Source organism: Mustela nigripes, unplaced genomic scaffold (assembly GCF_022355385.1).
Source record: "Mustela nigripes isolate SB6536 unplaced genomic scaffold, MUSNIG.SB6536 HiC_scaffold_75, whole genome shotgun sequence".
In the NCBI taxonomy this organism is placed as follows: Eukaryota; Metazoa; Chordata; class Mammalia; order Carnivora; family Mustelidae; genus Mustela; species Mustela nigripes.
In genome coordinates, this window is record NW_026739490.1 from 4,482,829 (window position 1) to 4,502,246 (window position 19,418).

Sequence of the window (19,418 nt, forward strand, 5' to 3'; positions counted from 1 at the left end):
GGGCCTTGGAGGCGGGTCTCGGGCCCCCGGTGTGCAGGTTGTTGAGAACCCTCCCGCCTCGGGTTCAAGGCGCATTAGCGCTCCAGTTTTGCCCTTCGCGCGGCCCGGCGGTGACAGGTTAGCATCCCTGAGGCGTCCTCTTCCCGTTGACTGCCTGGGAGCCATCCGCTCTGCTTGGTGGGCGACCGTGATGAGCACTGCCCTCCCGGAACCCCCGGCTCTGCCCCGACTCTACCTGCGGGGCAGAAAGGGCCTAGGAGTCTTCGTCGTGGTGTGTACGGTGGTGTGCCCTACTGTTGAAGGAGTGCTGTGTTCCAGCCTTCGCTTTCCCCTCCGTAAAGTAGGGATAACGAAGTAACACGTGTGTTAAGAAACCAGTGCATAGGCTATGCGCCATAAATGCCTCTAGGCAGAGTGAAGACGCACAGAGCCCAGCCTTTCTTGATTCAGGCTGATCCAGTGGCCGACCAGACCCCCCACCTTTAATAATGTGGAGGAAGTGCGGGGCTACCTTACAACCCCACTCTTTGTTCTCAAACCTCTCTGAAGAGAAGCCAGCATAAAATTAGGAATTGGAGCACCCTCAGCCCACACGCGTCTGCTCCTAGAGCCGTTCTTTTCAGGGAGTTTGTTACTTTGGTGGCCCCCCTAAAACTTGCCTCCTCACAGTATAACCTTATGTGGTCGTCGACCCTGGAACCTGGACTGGACCTGTGATTTGATTTAACCAATGGAAGAATGTGCAGAAGTGACTGTGCTAATTACAGAGATGAGCTTAGGGAATACCTGGTAACCTTGATTTCAAGCTCATTATAATTCTGAGCTGCTCCCCCTCTTCCACCTTGCTGTAGAAAGATGGCACACAGAGACCACCACATGAAGAGGCAAAAACCCTGAGACTACATGGAGGAAAAGTAAGGACCCAGTTATCACCAAGAACTGATGTCCCAGACACATGAACCCTGATGAACCCAGATGAACCCTGATGAGTCCCTGCTGAGGGACCAGTCATGGAGGGGAGAAGCCATCTGAGCTGTTCCTCATTACCTAAAACAGAGGTAAGTGTTTCCTACTGTGCCTTTTCCAAAATCCTAAGAAATGGTAACTTGGGTGCTGGTTTAAGCCTCTAAGTTTTAGAGCAGTTTGCCACCCAGCAACAGATAACCAGAACATTGTCTGACACAATCCTTGTGTTGTGAGGAATATTCCTGTGGCAGCCGCCTCAGAGTTTGAGCACTCTACACTCCCTAGAAAACAAAGAAATCCCCTGATATACCTGTGGTGACTTTCAGCTTTACCACAGAACACAGAATTCTGATTCTAGAATATACCCCCACCCTCATGCCCAGGTCCTGACCTACCTTCCTAGGCAACCACGTCAAGCCTCATGAAGCTTAGCAGCACCCCAGCCTCCAGCCTCACCCCAGTTCTACACCCACACATCCTTCCTATTCCTGTATGAAATGTATTGTTTGGTCTAGGCCTTACCACTGGCTTTCTGGTTTGCAGGTGGTTTTGGCTACAGTATCCTACAAGGACTGTGTAGGATGAGGTAGGGAAATGGAAGACATGGCCCTGCTGTCTGGCAAGGACCCAGTCAGATGGAGGTGGTTCACATGAAACCATGACGTGGCTACAGGAGATACTGCTCGCCCTACTCCTCTAGGTCAGAAGTGGAACTAACCTTTTCCTTTATTCCCCACAGCAAAACTGAACCACTACCACCTGGAAATTTTAATGTGTGTAGCAAAGAATTCCTGGAACTGCTCTAATTACATGCCTAAGGAGGTTTGTATCCACTAGGATACTTTGACGTTACCTCTGCTCTTTCTTTTTTTCCACTCAAGAAAGGCATTCTCTCTGTTTGTGTGGCCCTTTGCTCTCTCTGATTTCATGTCCTCATTTTCTATATCTTTGCTTTAATCTCCAGGTCAGGGACATGGATGGTTCTACAGTTTTTTAGCTTTTACTCATGTGTTGTCTTAGGTCAGTTTCCTGACAAGCAGAGACTGAAGTGTAATTTGAGTACATAATTTTTTATGAGAATGCTTTCTGGAGAAAGGCAATAAAGGAAGCAGAACAGAACAGGGAAGGGAGCTAAGCCAGGATGTGGTCTTATCTGGAGTTAAGCTTCAGCCTGATCCTATGGAGAGCCTTGGGGCATGGATTATATCATAGAGCTGATTCCACCTTGAGGCCAGAGAGCCATGTTTTGTATATATATCTCATTTAGCTGCTAGCCAGCATGCACAGCTGTAAAAAGGATCCAATAAAGGAAGCTTAGGGGAGGCATCAGTCTACCATATACAATGGATATCTATGAGCACTCAGTTGCAAGGATGAAAGCTGCCCCAGTAAGATCTATCTTATCAGCTGTCTGACCTTCCCTGAGTATCACAGGACCTTGTCTGCGCTATTTGACACATCATCATTTTTTCATATGTCAGAGATCTTCTTACACTTTCAGTCTGCGTGGAACAAAACAATTCCCTGATTATAGATATCAGAATCTTACCTAACATATAAGGTACTATATGGCCTGTGAAGAAGGTTGATCTTGAGGGTTTGGAATAAACACAAGTGGGAGGGTTTTAGGTAAGAAGGAAGCTCCACAGGGTAGCAACTTCCTTGTGAGGGATAGGTCAACTTACAAATATAAAAATCCCAACACTCCTTGGCAGGCTCTACAGGAAAATGTTTAGGGATCCTTGATCTAGGAGTACAGGGTTAGCCACCTTAGCTGTTGGCTGAGCTCCTGGTGGCCTCCATATGCAAGCCCCACGAATATAGGAAATGGCCTTGATATCAACATGAAGGACAAGACCCAATCTTGAGAGGAGATCACCAATTTAAAGGCAGAGAACTTGAACTTTCTGTTAGATGAGTTGGATGGGTGCCCTAGCTCTCAGATTTCTACAGTAGAGAAACAAAAGTTTTCTCCTGTGCATAGATAAGATATTATGAGAAGAGTAATAGAGGGGCGCCTGGGTGGCTCAGTGGTTTAAAGTCTCTGCCTTCTGCTCAGGTCATGATCGGGGCTCTCTGCTCAGCGGGGAGCCTGCTTCCCCCTCTCTGCCTGCCTCTCTGCCTACTTGTGATCTCTGTCTGTCAAATAAATAAGTAAAATCTTTAAAAAATAAAAACAGGGGCGCCTGGGTGGCTCAGTGGGTTAAGCCACTGCCTTCGCTCGGGTCATGATCTCAGGGTCCTGGGATCGAGTCCCGCATCGGGCTCCCTAAAATCTTGTGATCTCTGTCAAATAAATAAGTAAAATCTTAAAAAAAAACAGATAACAAATAAATAAATAGAATCTTTTTAAAAAAGAAAAAAAAACAGTAATAGAGTTAAAAGACAATTGACCTTCCTAAGTTTCCTGTAACTGCTGTAACAAATTAACATAAACTCAGTGGCAAAAACAAAAACTGATGGAAATGTATTCTGTCATGCTTCTGGAGACAAGAAGTCTAAAATCAGAGTGTCAGCAGGGCTCATTACCTCTGGAAACTCTAGGGGAGAATCCCTCCTGTTCCAGCTTCTGATGGAAGTTGGCATTCTTTGGCCTTCTTAGCTTGTGGCCACATCACTCCAATGTCTGCCTTTGTCATCACATTGCCCTCTATTCTATATTGTCTTCTCCTGTGTGTGTCTCTTATAAGGACACTTGTCATTGGATTTAGGGCCCATCTCAATAATTTAGGATGATCGTCTCATCTCAAGATCCTTAATTAATTACATCTACAAAGACCCTTTTCCCAAATATGGTAATAATCATAGGTTCTGGGGATTAGGATATGGACACATCTTTAGGAGAACCACTATTCAGCCCACTACACAACCCTATACAGGATCTCAACTCATTCAGTTAATTCACTTCTACAACTAATATTTATTGAGTGGCTACTATATACCAGAGACTGATCTAGGCTCTGTGGAGGCAACAGTAAAAAAGCATATAAAAATATCTTCCTTTCTTCACACTCATTTTAATGACTACTATCAAAACAAAATAGAAAATAACAAATGGCAAGAATATGGAGAAATTGGAACTGTTGTGTATTAGTGGGAATGGTAGTGCACTGTGGAAAACAGTTCGACAGTTCCGAACATTGAAAAAAAGAATTATCATGGGGCGCCTGGCTGACTCAGTTGGTAGAGCATGCAACTATTGATCTCAGGGTTGTGAGTTCAAGCTCCACATTGGGTGTGGAGCCCACTGTAAAAAAAAAAAATTATCATATAACTCGGCAATGCCACTTGTGGATATATATCCAAAATAATTGAAAGCAGGATCTTGAAGAGATATTGGTACACACATATTCACTATAGCATTGTTCACAATAGCCAAGAGATGGAAGCAACCTAAATGTCCATCAACAGATGAACAGATAGACAAAACATGATATATATCTATATATGTATATATTTATTATATATATGGATATTAGATATATATATATCTAATATTTATATATATCATATATATATATATATATATATATATATATATATATAATAGTTACATATAATATTACTCAGGGGCACCTGGCCAGCTCAGTCAGTGGAGAATGCAACTCTTGAATCTTAGGGTTGTAAGTTCAAACCCCACATTGAATGTGGGAGGGGCAGATGGAGAGGGAGAGAGAGAATCTTAAGCAGGCTCCACACCCAGCACAGAGCCTGATGCAGGGTTCAATCCAAAGATGGCCTGAGCTGAAATCAGGAATCAGACACTTAGCCAACTGAGCCACCCAAGTGCCCTTAAAATTTTTTATTTTTTTTAAACCATTGCCTTTATGGAATATCTAATTATATATAATTTTTTTATAAACTCTCTGTTGAAGCATAACATGTATACAGAAAAGTGAAGAGATCATCCATATATAGCTCAATGAATTTTTTTAAGTAAACATATGACTAGGGTCTTGGTCAAAAATTAATTCATAGGATCCCTCTTGGACCCTCCTAGTCACTATGTCCATGCAGGAGCCACTCTGATAACCTCTTACATTATGGACTCTTTTTGCCAGTTTTTCACTTTATATAAATGCAATACTATAGTATGGAGTCTTTTGTGTCTAGACTCTTTCATTCAGCATTATGTTTGTGAAATTCATCCATATTGTTGTATAAATAATTTGAATCTTTTTTAATTTTACTTTTTTCAAAGATTTTATTCATTTATTTGAGATAGAGAGCACAAGCCAGGGGGCAGAGGGAGTGGGAGAAGCAGACTTCCCACTGAGCATAGAGCCTGACATGGGGCTCAATCCCAGGACCCTGAGATCATGACCTGAGCTGAAAGAAGACACTTAACTGCCTGAGCCACCCAGGTGCCCCTTGTTTTTATTTTTATAGTCTACTAGTTAAATGTATATATGCCATAATCTGAAAGTTTATTTATCTGTCCTACTGCTGATGGACATTTGGGCAGTTTCCAGTTTGAGGCAACTATGATTAATGATGCTATGAACAGCCTAAGAATCCAGTACAAGTCTCTAGGTGAGCATACATACACATTTCTGTTGGGTATACACCAGAGATATACTGATAAATGTTTATCAGTCAGCTCCCTTGGAGGAAAACACCCTCACAGGTAGCATTTGTTGATTTCTGTGTGTAAATACTCCCACCATGGCCTATTTCTGCTACCAACGTGATGTCACTGAATATAGAATCAGGAAGATATACAGACCTGCTCTCCCAAGCCAGTGGGAACCAACTCCAGCACTGTGTATGCCTGGGAGATCAAGAAATGTCCAAACAGACCTGCAAGAAACTTACTAGGAGAAATATCTGAGAGGGATAAAAAGGGGGTGCCTGGGTGGCTCAGTGGGTTAAAGCCTCTGCCTTTGGCTCAGGTCATGATCCCAGGGTCCTGGGATCGAGCCCCGCATCGGGCTCTCCACTCAGCGGGGAGCCTACTTCCTCCTCTCTCCCTGCCTGCCTCTCCGCCTACTTGTGATCTCTGCCTGTCAAATAAATAAATGAAATCTTTAAAAAAAAAGGGGGGGGGGAAGGAAAGAGGAAAAAGCAAGTAGAAGATTCAGACTGAAAGAAAAATCCAACAGCTGTGAGGGGAAGTGGGAAGGACAGACTGGTTACGAAGAGTCTAAGACTGTGGTGCAGTTCTGAAAAAGGCTTGTCCAGGCCAAAGGGGATTACTGGGGCCAGAGTTGCTAGCTGGAGTAGCCGTGCATATCTCAGGAATGGGCCTGCACAGCCAGCACAGAAGCAGTGGTAGAACCAGAGTGGCAGTGGCTGGGTTTCTAGTCAATGACAGTCCCCCCAACAGGAGAGCTGAGCCATGCATTTTCATGACCACCATGACCTGGCAGTATTTCTTCTCACCACAACCCTGGAGATGAGCAGGACAGTCTGTCAACCAGGGTCGTCTCCAAATGTCTTCCTTTTCACAGGTTAACTGTACAGCGCTGGCTCAGCCGACTTGGAAATTGGAATGGCCACTTTAGATTGAATAAGCCCCAGGTTTCCTAGGTAATTCACTAGAAAGGAGAGAGGGATTGAGGAACAGACAAGCATTCTAGTTATTAATTAAAGAAATAGAAGTTGACCATACTATATCCCCAACTGATGATTTAAATCTTACTGCTTCCATAAGGAAAGAATAGAAAAATGAAGTTAGTCAGAAATAGAAGCTGGAAAAGACCTTATAATCCAAGTTATAGTTAGCTTTAAAGTAGAAGCAATATGGTGCTTTAAAAAAAAAGGCTACAAATTCTTTAATATTCTCATGAAAATTTAGAGTTTAATTCCTCTCTGTAAAATAGAGGTCAGACTTCGTGACTCTCTTCTAACAAATAAAGATGTGGTAGAATTATGCTACTTGACTTCTGAGGCTAGGTCATACACAGGATAGCTCCTCCTTCTTCTTCCTCTCCCTCCCCCTGTCCCTCTTCTCCCTGTCCCTCTCCACTTGCTTTGGAGGAAACCAACCATCACATCAGGAGGACACTTGAACAGCCCATGGAGAGGCACAGGTGGGGAGGAACTAGGGCCTGCCACCAAGAACTAGCACATACTTACCAAACATGTGAAAGTCAACCTGAAAATGGCTCCTTTCGCCCATCAGGGCTTCAAGTGACGGCAGTCCTCGCCAACATTTTAACTGAGACCTCACAAAAGACCCTGAGCCAGAATTGCCTAGTCAAGCTGTTCTTGAATTTCTGACCCACAAAAACTGTGAGAATAATAAATTGTTGTAGGCTATTAAATTTGGGGGCAATTTGTCTCACAGCAATAGGTAATTAATATAGGCCACAAGAATTTGGAAGTCTCCACACACATACCCAACACCATAACAGAAGATATTACAACCGAGACAATATGGCAAACCCATGGAGGATATCCATTGCCTTGTTTCCTGCCTTGGCTCATAGTGAAGCCAACTCCTCTCTAAGCTGATTCCCATCAAAGCTCACTGTCCTGGTACAGCCAGAAGCACCATCTCTATTCCTAGGGCTCACCCAAGGCACTGATACAGACTGTTGTGATCAAGATTTCTTATGCCCACACAGAGGTCCCCATCTCATGTTGCTGCCAAGCCACTGGCACCAACCCCCATCATCTGAGAAGCCACTGGCAGCAATGCAGGCTTCATTACAGGGAAATGGTTCTTATGTTCACTTGTACTATGACCATGGCCAGAACCCCAGTGTGGGGGATGGGTGGCAGATAACCATGTGTACAGAACCAGCTCACCAAAAAAACCTGGCCTGTGACCCAGATTGCAGTGTTTACCAAGTTAAACAGTCTAAAGCCAGATCAGCATATCAAAAATGACTCAAGCAACAGAGAGTTTAGCTATGAACCTCAGCAAGTCAGGGCCAAGGACATTGATGGACAAGGTTCAACGAGGGCAGAAAGAAAGCAGACCTGCAGAGTTCTGGGCTTGGGGCAGCTTTGAAGAGTATACCTATGGCCATGGTGTGGGCCCCCCACCCTTAGGACTGGCTTAAAGCCAGCAGGCCCCTTTCTCCTCTATGCATTTCAAGGCTATAGCTTTTTTTCATGTGTAAAGTTCCCACAGAATTGCCAGGGCTCAGACCCAGTGTGATACTGGCAAGGAAGCTTGAACACTCTTATATTAGTTTAGGTTCCCCCAGAAGAAAGCCCCGAGGCAAGAATTCAAGATTAATGTGGGATGTAATCCCAGGAAACAGGGAGCGGAGTACAGAAGTGAGACAGGGAAGGGAAGGCAGTCAATAATACAGAGTTGTGTTACCAAGCCAGGGACTAGTGTGAACAATTCCAGGGGGATTCCACAAGGGGAAACTGGGAAGTGGAATAGGACACATGCCTCAGAGAGGCAAGAAGGCTAGAGTATTTGAGGGTATTTATATAGCAACTCCAGTCAGCCATGTCTGAGGGCTGCTAGGAGAGGGAGTGTTAATGGGTGTGGGGACAAACACAGAGAAGCAGATACTACTGATCAGTGGATCCGTTTTTTATTTGTTCATTGGCCTTTAGGTCTCCCCTTCTGTGAACTGAGTATTCATATCCTTTGCCCATTTTTCTATTGGATTGCCTATCTTTTTCTTACAGATTTGTAGGAGTCACATATAGAACCAGATCTTTTTTATTGTATATGTAACAAGTATCTCCTTCCAGATTGTGGCTTATCTTTTCACTTTCTTTATAGTATCATCCAATAAGTAGCTCTTATCTTCAATGTATGAACTTATCAGTGTTTTCTTGATAGTCTATGCTTTTCATGTCTGGCCTAAGAAATCCTTCCCTACCTTGAGGTAACGAAGATGATAATTTTCTAGGAATTTTTGCTTTCTTACAGAGAGTCTTTGAGCCACTTGGAAAGGATTTATATGAAAATATAATACAGGAATTCAGTATTTAATTTTTATCATGGAAAATCTCAAACATATACCAAAATAAGAAGAATACGATGAGCTCAACACCCAGCTTCAACAATTATTAACTTATTTCATTTGACCACTGCTGTATAACAAATTACCCCAAACTTAGCAAATTGAAACAGTAATAAACATTGATGATGTTGCACAGTTTCTGAGAGTCAGGATTTTAGGCCTTTAGAGTTGTTCTGGCTAAGGATCGGTCATGAGGTTGCAGTCATGTTGTTGGCCTGGCCTGCAGACATCTGCAGCCTTAGCTGGGGCTAAAGGATCTGTTCCAAGGTGACCCTCACCTCTGGCTGGGAAGGTGTTGCCAGGAAGCATCTGTTTCTTGCCACTTGGCCCTTTTGCAGAGCAGCTGATGCATCCTCACAGCATGGTAGCTGGCTTCCCCCAGAGCAAGTGAGCCAAAAGAGAGGAAGGCGGAAGTTGCAGTGACTTTTATAACAGTCTTGGAAGACGTACAAGATCACCTCCACCACATTGTATTCATTAAGTCACTAAGTCCCATCCACATTCAAGTTGAGAGAAATTAGATTCTGCTTTTGGAAGGGAGGAATATTAGCGTTAGCGGATGTTTTTAAAACCAGCCCGTAACTCACAGCCGGTCTTTTTCAGCTGTGCCTCCATCACTCTCCCTTAGAAACTGCGTTATTTTGAAGAAAATTCCAGACACCGTATTGTTTCATGTGTAAATACTCTAGTATGGATTTCTAAAAGATAAGCCTTGAAGAAATGTCATAAGCACTGTACCATAGGCATACAAAAAGTTAACAATGTAACAATAATTCCTTAATGTCACCAGATATATCCAGTCAAAATTCAGTAGCATTCAAGTTCCCCCAATTCATTCCCTCTCCTGCTCGCCCCCTCTCTCTTTTTTAAGTAGTTTATATCAAACATCTCTGTGCATAACTCCAGATCCTCTTGGGCTCACGTCACTTAATTTAGCCATTGCTGCCCAGATCAGTCCTGCACAGGCTCCAACCAGCTACACGCAGGTGTAGCCTGGCCTTTCTTCAGGGCTTCTGTTTAATGCTGCAGTGTGGAACACTGTAGAAATCTGCTTGACATGTACAACCCAAAAGTGCCAGGGACTTAAAACTCTCTGAAGCAGGGGCACCTGGGTGACTCAGTGGGTTAAGCCTCTGCCTTTGGCTCAGGTCATGATCGCAGGGTCCTGGGGTTGGCTCAGCAGGGAGCCTGCTTCCTCCCCATGTCTCTGCCTGCCTCTCTGCCTGCTTGTGATCTCTCTCTCTGTGTCAAATAAATGAACAAAATCTTAAACAAACAAACAAACAAACAAACAAACAAAAAACCTCTCTGAAGCAAACTTTAACCAACCAAGATGAGAACCAATGGACAACCGCTTTCCCTTTCATGCGCAGATCAACAGTCTGAAGACACAGCATATGTAACTTCTCACAAAGTTGTGGGATTAAGGAATCACTCTTCATGGTGGCCAACTTGATCGTGCCTTCTGGTGCTCCTCTGTTTCGCTTATTGTCCCTCATTCCTGTCTCTTCAATAAAGTATTTGCACATAACTTTACTACAGATTCTGCTTTCTGGGGGCCCTAGGAAAAGACACAGTTGATTCTTTTTTTTTTTTTTAAAGATTTTATTTATTTATTTGACAGAGAGATCACAAGTAGGCAGAGAGGCAGGCTGAGAGAGAGAGAGAGGAGAAAGCAGGCTCCCCGCTGAGCAGAGAGCCCGATGCGGGACTCGATCCCAGGACCCTGAGATCATGACCCGAGCCGAAGGCAGCGGCTTAACCCACTGAGCCACCCAGGCAACCCAACACAGTTGATTCTAAACAAAGTCTCTCTGAGCCATAGGTTTCATCCCCTCCCACTTCTTTTCCCTTAAAATTGTTTTTTTTTTTTTTAAGATTTTATTTATTTATACAGGAAAGAGAGAAAGAGTATGAGCAGTTGGAGGGGGCAGAGAGAAAAGTAGGCTCCCCACTGAGCACGGAGTCCAGTGTGGGCCTCCATCCCAGGATCCTAAGATCATGACTTGAGTCTAAGGCAAATGCTTAACAGACTGAGCCACTCAGGTACCCCTACAATTATTTGATTATCATACAAAATCATATTGTTTGTCTTGAGGAGTTTACCACATTCTAGGTTTTGCTGATCTCTTTTGCTATGGTGTATATCATGTGCTCCTATTCTGTGTATTTCCAAAACTGGTAGTTAGATCTAGAAGCTGAATCAGATTTAGGTTTGATATTTTTGGCAAGAATATTTCATGGGAGGTGTTACATATTTCCCGTTGTATCACCTCAGATGACATGATGTCTGTTTGTCTCTTTTTGTGATTTTTAGGATGGATCAGTAAATTCGGGGGTAGTAATTCTAATCTATGCATTGTAAATTCCCCACCAGTCTTTCATCCAGTGATTTCAGCAGCCAAAGATAATCATGCCCTAGAACTGTAATGTTCAATACAATAGCAACTAGCCACATGCAGCTATTTAAATGCAATGAAAATTGAACAAAATTAGAAATCTAATTCCTTAGTCACACTAGCCACATTTTAAGTGCTCAACAGCTACAATGCCTACGCCATTGAACAAAGCAAATACAGAATTTTTCCTTTATCACAGGATATTGTATTTGAGAGAACTAGCTTGGAACCATTATTTCATTTTAATTCTAATATTTATTATTTCTAGTATTTCATTTTATTCTTTTCTAGTATTTCATTTTAATCTCTCATCCTTTATAGGTTTATCAGCTGTAATTGTTCTATAAAGAATACATTCCCTTGTCGACTCTTTAGTTGCTCTGAGATATAATTCATGGAATAGAAGCACAAGTGCTTATTTCCTTTATGTAGCAGTATTCAGGATAATGAAATGATTGCCTGGCATCCTCCAAACTTGACCAAAGCATTTTGTAATTTTTATTGTTTTGGATATCATCATGAACTCACAAACAACATATTTGATGTCTTTCAGTTCACTGGAAGACAATTCATTTTTGATGTTCAACTTTTCCTATGTGCTAAAGGTTGTTTCCTACAGTAATATTCTGTAGGTTTGTCTGTTTCATTTTTTTATTTCAAATACAAGGTGTTTCAGGCTCTTCTTGTACATTCTCTGCTCCAGATAAGAACTCAGACATTTCTTCAAGTATCCTTGGTTCCTTTTAGAAAAAAATACTATTTAGAGACCACAATCTGGATGCTATGGGTACTCATTCCCAGTGACTTGGTGGCTTGGGTTTTTTTTTTTTTTAAGTATTCAGAGCAAGGGTGCCTGAGTGGCTCAGTCAGTTAAGCATCTGCCTCTGGCTCAGGTCATGGTCCCAGAGTCCTGGGATCAAGGGTTCCCTACTCAGTGGGGAGTCTGCTTCTCCCTCTACCCTTACCCCTGCTAAGGATATCTCTCTCTCATTCTCTCTCAAATAAACAAATAAAATCTTAAGTATATGGAGCTAGAAAATTATCTTTTTTGTTTTTAAAAGAAAATATAACTTGGGTTTATACTGAAGGTTCATACCCAAATTTAAATTTGAGACTACAGAGTTGTGGAGCACCTGGCTGGCTCAGTAAGAAGAACATGCAACTCTTGGTCTTGGGGTCATGAATTCAAACTTCACATTGTGGGGTAGAGATTAATTAAATATATATTTTTAAAAGACTATGGAGTAGGGGCATCTGGGTGGCTCAGTTGCTTAAGCGACTGACTTCGGCTCAGTTCATGATCCTGGAGTCCCAGGACTGAGTCCCACATCAGGCTCCCTGCTCTTCAGGGAATCTGCTTCTCCCTCCGACTCTCCCCCTGCCATGCTTGTTCTTTCTCTCTCTCTCATTCTCTCTCTCTCTCTCAAATAAATAAAATCTTTAAAAAAATTAAAATTAAAGAACAAAAGGACTACAGAGTAGTACTTAACTTCTTGGAGTTTATGTTCATATTTCCTTTCTCCTGGTCTGAGAATCTTGGTTTTTGATATCATCAATATAAGTATTCATTTTCTTTGTCCTATAATAATTTCTCATTCAACGGTGTGCATGTATTATTTGTCAAATATCTTGACTATCATCCCTTAACCTCCAAATCCTGTGAATTAATTGTTCTCTGCCTGCATTTCCTCACTTGAGGAAGTTGCTGTTCTCGCACCAACCATGATTTCATGAACCTATCCGTCAAGGAACTTGGCCTCCCCTTCGGGGAGAGTGGGAAAGAATCCCAGGCCGTGAGGGAGTTAACACCCCACGGGTGAACGTCGGCCAGTGCAAGGTAAGAGGAAGGAACCAGCAAATAATCTTTCCCCTTCACCGCACAGTGGACCATTTCAAAATATGGTGCATTTGCATAACTTTTTAAGAAGACTCCCTTGTAACTAAGCAACTACAGTGAGCTAAAAAATAGACCACCTTTCAGTTGTTTTCCTTCCTTCCCTTTTGTCTCTAACTTTTGCTTTGGGATAGCACTTCCCATTAAGACCCTACCATGAAACCTTTGCCTCTTGTTCTGTTCTCTAGGAAATCCAGACAAGAAAACTTTCCAGGATCTTCTCCTTCAGAAAGGTAAAAAAGCAGTGCTGGGAATTTATGTATTTAATAAGAATTCCAGGTGAGTCTTATAATCAGACTAGGATGGCTGATATGACCTTACAGCTTCTTCAGGCTTCAGATTTCACATGGACAGGAAATGAGCTGCTCATGTTGTACAGAATTCGGAAGAGGAATCCATGCCAGAAACCCTTTAGAAATGGCCATGGAGGACAATGAACAAGAGAGATGAGCACAGAGAATAGCCCGGAGACAGTGAGATGGACTGAACAAGGATGTTGTCTACTGCCAAAGCCAAGAGCACTCGCTGCTCCTGCCTTGGAGAGGGGTAGGCTGCACTGTGAACTGGTGGCTACTTCTGTTCTATCTCTCACCTGTTCCAAATGTGAGTTTTTATTTAGTGAGGTTCTTTCATCCCTCTTCCAGTAATTTGTTTGTGAGTGTTACTTGTTTGTTGCTGGACTATGGGGAGTCACATGTGGGCCCTCCCCCCCAAACACACAGATCTTATTGCAGCAGACAAGGCATGACTCAAGCTGTTTCTGTTTGGGGAGGAGACGTTTCAATTTCTGTGCCCCCAGAAGCCTATCCTGAGACAAAGACTTGACTGCAAATAGTTAATTTGGGAGATTAAAAAAAAAAATACTAGTAGGGGGGCATCTGGGTGGCTCAGTCAGTTCAGTGTCTGCCTTTGGCTCAAGTCATGATCTTTGCATCCTGGGATCGAGTCCCGCATCGGGCCCCTTGCTCAGCGGGGTCTCCTTCTCCTTTTGTCTATGCCCCTGCTCCTGTGCTCTTGCTCATTCTCTCTCAAATAAATAAATAAAATCTTTAAAAAAAAAAAAAACACTGGTAGAAGAGTGGGAAAGTGAGAGAAACTTATGCAACCAATATAGTGGGCATTATCAAGCCAGTTACCATTGTGTACACTTGGGGCTTAATCCCATGGGAAACTGGGAACCAGTGTAGAACATGCACAGAAGTGTTAGTCCACTACAAGGAGTAAGGGAACTAGGGCGTCCATACATCAAGCCCCATCAGTCATCGGTTGAGAGGAGCTCCCAGGGAAGAAGATACATTAATTCCTCTGTACTTCTGGCCTTCTTGTGTAAGTGACAAAGGAGGGATGACTCTGAGAAAGCCATTATACAGAGAAGCGTGCATGCTGGCCTCTGGAAACCAGGCCAGTATGCATGAGAGTGGTAAGGACAGGAGGATATGGGCAAGGCAGTGACAGCATCTGCTGCAAGAACTCAGAGGGCCTCTGGTCACTTATCTGGTCACATTACCTTAAATGGGGACTTTCACTAAACTGTAGGGACATGTGTGTGAGCGCTGGCCAGTTAAAGAAGTAAAATACCGACAGTATCTGGTTCTGCTTTTCAGAATCACCCTTCTCCCATTCCATAAGATTCTGGGGGGACTCTCCCCCAAAAGGTCTCTCTCCCCTGTCACAAGGCATACGAATGACCCCGGAAGACCCGGTCATTTTAGTCATTGCAGTAGACACTGTAGGTTCCCCAGTCAGATTCCCCTTTACTGGGCAGGGCACCCATCCTGCAGTTCAGGTGAGTGCTGCCACTAGAGGCTTGCTGCTGCATTTTTCTTCGGAGAATTGCCCTCAGGAGGTGGGGGCCGATTTGACTGGGATATTATCCCCTTCCACCAGGGGGTGTTCCACATCTAAAAGGAAATACAGAAGACCACTCCTCTGCCTCATGGGAAGGTGGGGTAGACAATTCTGCAGTGCAATTTATGCATCAGAACTCCCCCAAGAGATCAGCTGAATCTCCTTTGCACAGTTTCTTTCCTGACCCTATCTTGCTTCTTTTGCTCCCTTATAGGATTTTCCTGAGAGCACTCCTCAATTGCTCAGGTACAAGTCTCAGGCTCTGCTTCTTGGATGCCCAGCTAGGACCCATTCAGTGGGACACAGTGATGAATTGGCCCAAAGGAAGGCACATGTCTCCAGCATAGCTAGGGCCTCTGGGAGCATCTCAGAAAGCAGATCTGTCCTTCTCTAAGGTTATGAGTTGTATATAAGAACGCTGTAGTAGATACATGTTCACTCCCTGAAATGTACTTCACTCTACTTCTGGTAATAATACATTGATTTTGAAGAAAGGGAGAAGGAACTACTTCTTTCTCTTATTCTCAGTTCTTCTACTTTGGGTGAAGGTGACTTCTATTTGGGTCCATAGGTGGGCATAGGACCCACTGTAGCCAATCATATTCAATGGCCACAAAGATTATTTGGAATGGTCCTATGACCCAGTCAGAGCCACTGAAATATGGGTTGTGAGAGAGAAAAACTACCCCCCTACCCCATTACAGCTTCAAGGATGAAGGGAATCTAGGGCTACTAGAGGCCATCATGAGGAACCTGAGTTTTAAACCAGCACAGCAGAAGGAAGGACGTTGTAGAAGGGCGAAATGAGTACTACATGGACAATGTTGGAACTTTTGGTTCAAGCTCCACTCAAGGACAGTCTGACCTTAGATTATACGTCTTTGGTTTTACAGGCTAATTTCTCTATTTTGTTTAAACCAGTTTGGGTTGGTTTTTAGAACCCTTAAAACCAAAGCAGTTATGACAGATTCAATGATGGTAAGCCTACAGCTACAAGAAAACATATTGCTACCATATGCAGAGACCCTGCATGACAGTTCTTTCAAAAAGAAAGAACTAAGAGAGGGATCAAGAACAAGCAGTTGTTGTGGGCATATCTAAGCACTGGGATCCTGCCATTCCTGAAGCATATTGTTCCTTTGGGTTCTCAGTTATTTGAGTCAATAAATTCCCTTTGCTTAAAGGAGTAACGGTTAAGCTTTATTACTTTCAAAGGAAAGAGTTTTGACTAACACCATACCTTTTTTCTCAATTTTCCTTTGAGTCATTTTATTTTTTTTTAATTGAGTTAGAGTCACTCTTTATATGTTTTAGACATTGACCTTTTCTCCGTTATTTGCTGTAAATTATTTATTCCAATCCACTACTAGTCTTTACTTTATTATATTTCTCATTAGCTAGAAAGTTATAATTTTATGGGGTCTAGATCAACAAGCTTAACCTTTATCATTTTTGGAGTATTAGACATGATTCTTTTGGTTGAAAGTATAAGAAACCCAACTCAATTTAGTTCAAATAAGAGGACAGTTTATTGGCTAACAAAATTGGAAATTCTATATTATTTGGTCCTGAGCCACAACTAGAATCATAATTCCAACAATGTCATTAGGATAATTTCTCTCTTCATCTATGAGTTCTCTGGGCTTCTTTCCTTTTGAAGCTCCCTTTGCCTTGTTGGAAACATAGCCCATATTCTTACACTGGTTGGTTCCAAAGGAAGAGAGAAAGACTGTATGATGGTTTAGGCAAAGGAATCTCAGGAGAGCCTATTAACCTGTTATGGGAACTCTGGCCAATATATATTATATATCGATTCCTGTATCTAATGACTATATAAGTCATGTCAAACTATTCAGAATGTGCTCTACATGAATTGGAAGAGTTTTGTCATGGGAGAATGAAGGAAAAGGCAAACTTGATAAGCATACAGTAGCTATCAACTCTGGCTCTTGTGTCTTGTTTATGAAAACCTTTTTCTCCCCAAATGATGTTTATATATATTTATATGTATGTGTGTGTTTTAATTCTCTCATATTTTTTACTTTAAAATAATCTGTGGGGTGAGCTCCTGGGTGGCTCAGTGGGTTAAAACTACTCTGCCTTCAGCTCAGGTCATGATCCCCGGGTCCTTGGATCCAGTCCTGCATCCGGCTCTCTTCTCAGCAGGGAGCCTGCTTCCCCGTCTCTCTCTGCCTGCCTTTCTGCCTACTTGTGATCTCTGTCTGTCAAATAAATAAATAAAATCTTTAAAAAAAAAAAATCTGTGGGGTACTTAGCTGACTTAGTCAGTGGAGCACGTGACTCTTGATCTCAGGGTTGTGGGTTCAAACCCCACATTGCGGGGGTCCCTGAGTGTCTCAGTTGGTTAAGTGACTGCCTTTGGCTCAGGTCATGATCCTGGAGTACCAGGATTGGATGCCCATTGGGTCATGATCCTGGAGTACCGCATTGGACTCCCAGCTCCACAGGCAGTCTGCTTCTCCCTCTGACCTTCTCCTCTCTCATGTTCTCTCTCCCTGTCTCTCTCACAAGTAAATAAATAAAATCTTTTTTAAAAATGGCTCGTTATGATTGTGGACATTTCTATTTTTCCTTCTAGTTCTACCTATTTAGCTTTTCATATTGAGGACCACATTAGGTACCTAGAAATTCAGAATTATATTTTCCCACTAAATTTAACATTTGACCATTATAAAAAGTCTCTAGAATGCTGTTTGCCTTCAAGTCTGTTTTGCCCGATATGCCTACAACTATACTAGCTTTCTTTTGGTTAGCTCTTGCATGGTATGTATGACCTAGCCTTTCGTATTCAGCTTTTCTCAGTGTTTCTTTGTTTTCATGACCCTTATCTTTATGGAGAATACTAGCTAGGTATTTTATAGAATTGCGCCTCAATTTGGGTTTGCCTGATATTTTCTATTTGGGGAAAGAATAGCACAGAGGGGAAGTGTCCTTCTGATCACATGACATCAGGGGACTACATAATATCAGCACAACCTATTACTGATGATGTTAACCTCGATCATTTGATCAAGGTATTATTTATAAGGTTTCTCTATTGTAAAGTTACTGTTTTTCTTCTTTCCATATTTTGTTATTTGGAAGCGAGTCACAAAGTCAAAGGGAACATGGAAAAGAATTAAACTCTACCTTCTGCAAAAGAGGGAGCATGTCTACTTATATTATTTGAAATTCTTCTATGAAGACTTGTCACTTCCTCCCCATTTGTTTATTTATTCAGCCATCTTATTTATAGAAGTATGGAGTCATGTATATTTATTTTATACTTTAAGTTATAATTCAGTACCACTTTATTTATTTTGTTTCCCAGTTTTTTTCCAGCTTTGGCCATTGGGAACTCCTCCAAGTTGGCTCTGCCATCCCTTTGACATGTCCCATACTTTATTGTTGTTTTTATAGTTTTTGAATACTTCCTTAATTTCTAATACTACAAAATGCACTGGGCACATCTTGAGCCTTAAATTTAGTCATTTCTGAGCCTTCAATTTAGTCATTTCTCCAAAGAGCCCAGGTTGTTACTGGTGAATGGTATTAGAAACCAAGATCTGTGGGACACCTGGGTGGCTCAACCATTAAGCATCTGCCTTCAGCTTAGGTCACCATCCCAGAGTACTGGGAGTGAACCCCATATTGGGCTCCTTACTCAGCAGGAAGCCTCCTTCTCCCTTTGCCTGCTGCTCTGCCTGCTCATGTGCTCTGTCTGACAAATAATTTTGGAAAAAAAAAAAAAAGAAAGAAAGAAAAGAAGGAAGCCAAGATCTGGGCACTGAGAGTTCTTCTTTCTCCTGGGGTGTCACTGCTCCCAGGAGCTCTCAGCAGACAGTTGGGAAATATATGTATGAATAACTGACTTGGGTAGATACACATTTGTTTCTAAATTTATCTCTATATCTATCTTTCTATCTGTGTATGAGTCTAATTTGTGTGTGTGTATATAATATATATATACATATATATGTATATATATATGTAAAACATGAGTTCATGTTAATTGTCTCTATTTATACTTTAAAATTTATTCGTTGTGCTTAGTTCCTGGTGAGACCTTTCCCACTAGAACTTTGTGACCTTTGATTCTGGGAAATTGGATTATCCTCTTGGCAATTTTCTCTCCCGGATTTTCTCATCTCATCTCTCTCTCTCTGTATCTCTTTCTTTGTATGTCTTTCTGTGTGTCTGTCCTTCTCCTGTCTCTGTCTCTATCTCTCTGTTTCTGCCTTTCTGTTTTTGTCTTATCTCTCTGTCTCTATCCCTATCTCACTGTCTCTGTCTTTCTTCCTCAGTCTGAATTTAGCTGGCGTTTCAAGGGTGTGCTGGGCAAGTGTTTATTGACTCACATACCCCTTTCCTGCC

At 42.3% G+C, this 19,418-nt stretch overlaps 1 long non-coding RNA gene across 3 annotated transcripts; it reads left to right on the forward strand.

Moving 5' to 3' along the window:
• Nucleotides 1-2: 2 nt before the first annotated feature.
• On the forward strand, nt 3-16,112 carry LOC132008106 (uncharacterized). Of its 3 annotated transcripts, none has more exons than XR_009401543.1 (5): nt 3-117; nt 852-1,058; nt 1,706-1,788; nt 13,385-13,799; nt 15,259-16,112. It is a non-coding gene; the product is annotated as an uncharacterized LOC132008106 (long non-coding RNA). The 3 variants fall into 3 exon arrangements; XR_009401542.1 differs by lacking the exon at nt 15,259-16,112 and having other exon boundaries at nt 13,385-13,429; nt 13,520-14,462; XR_009401541.1 differs by lacking the exon at nt 15,259-16,112 and having other exon boundaries at nt 13,385-14,462.
• Nucleotides 16,113-19,418: the final 3,306 nt, after the last annotated feature.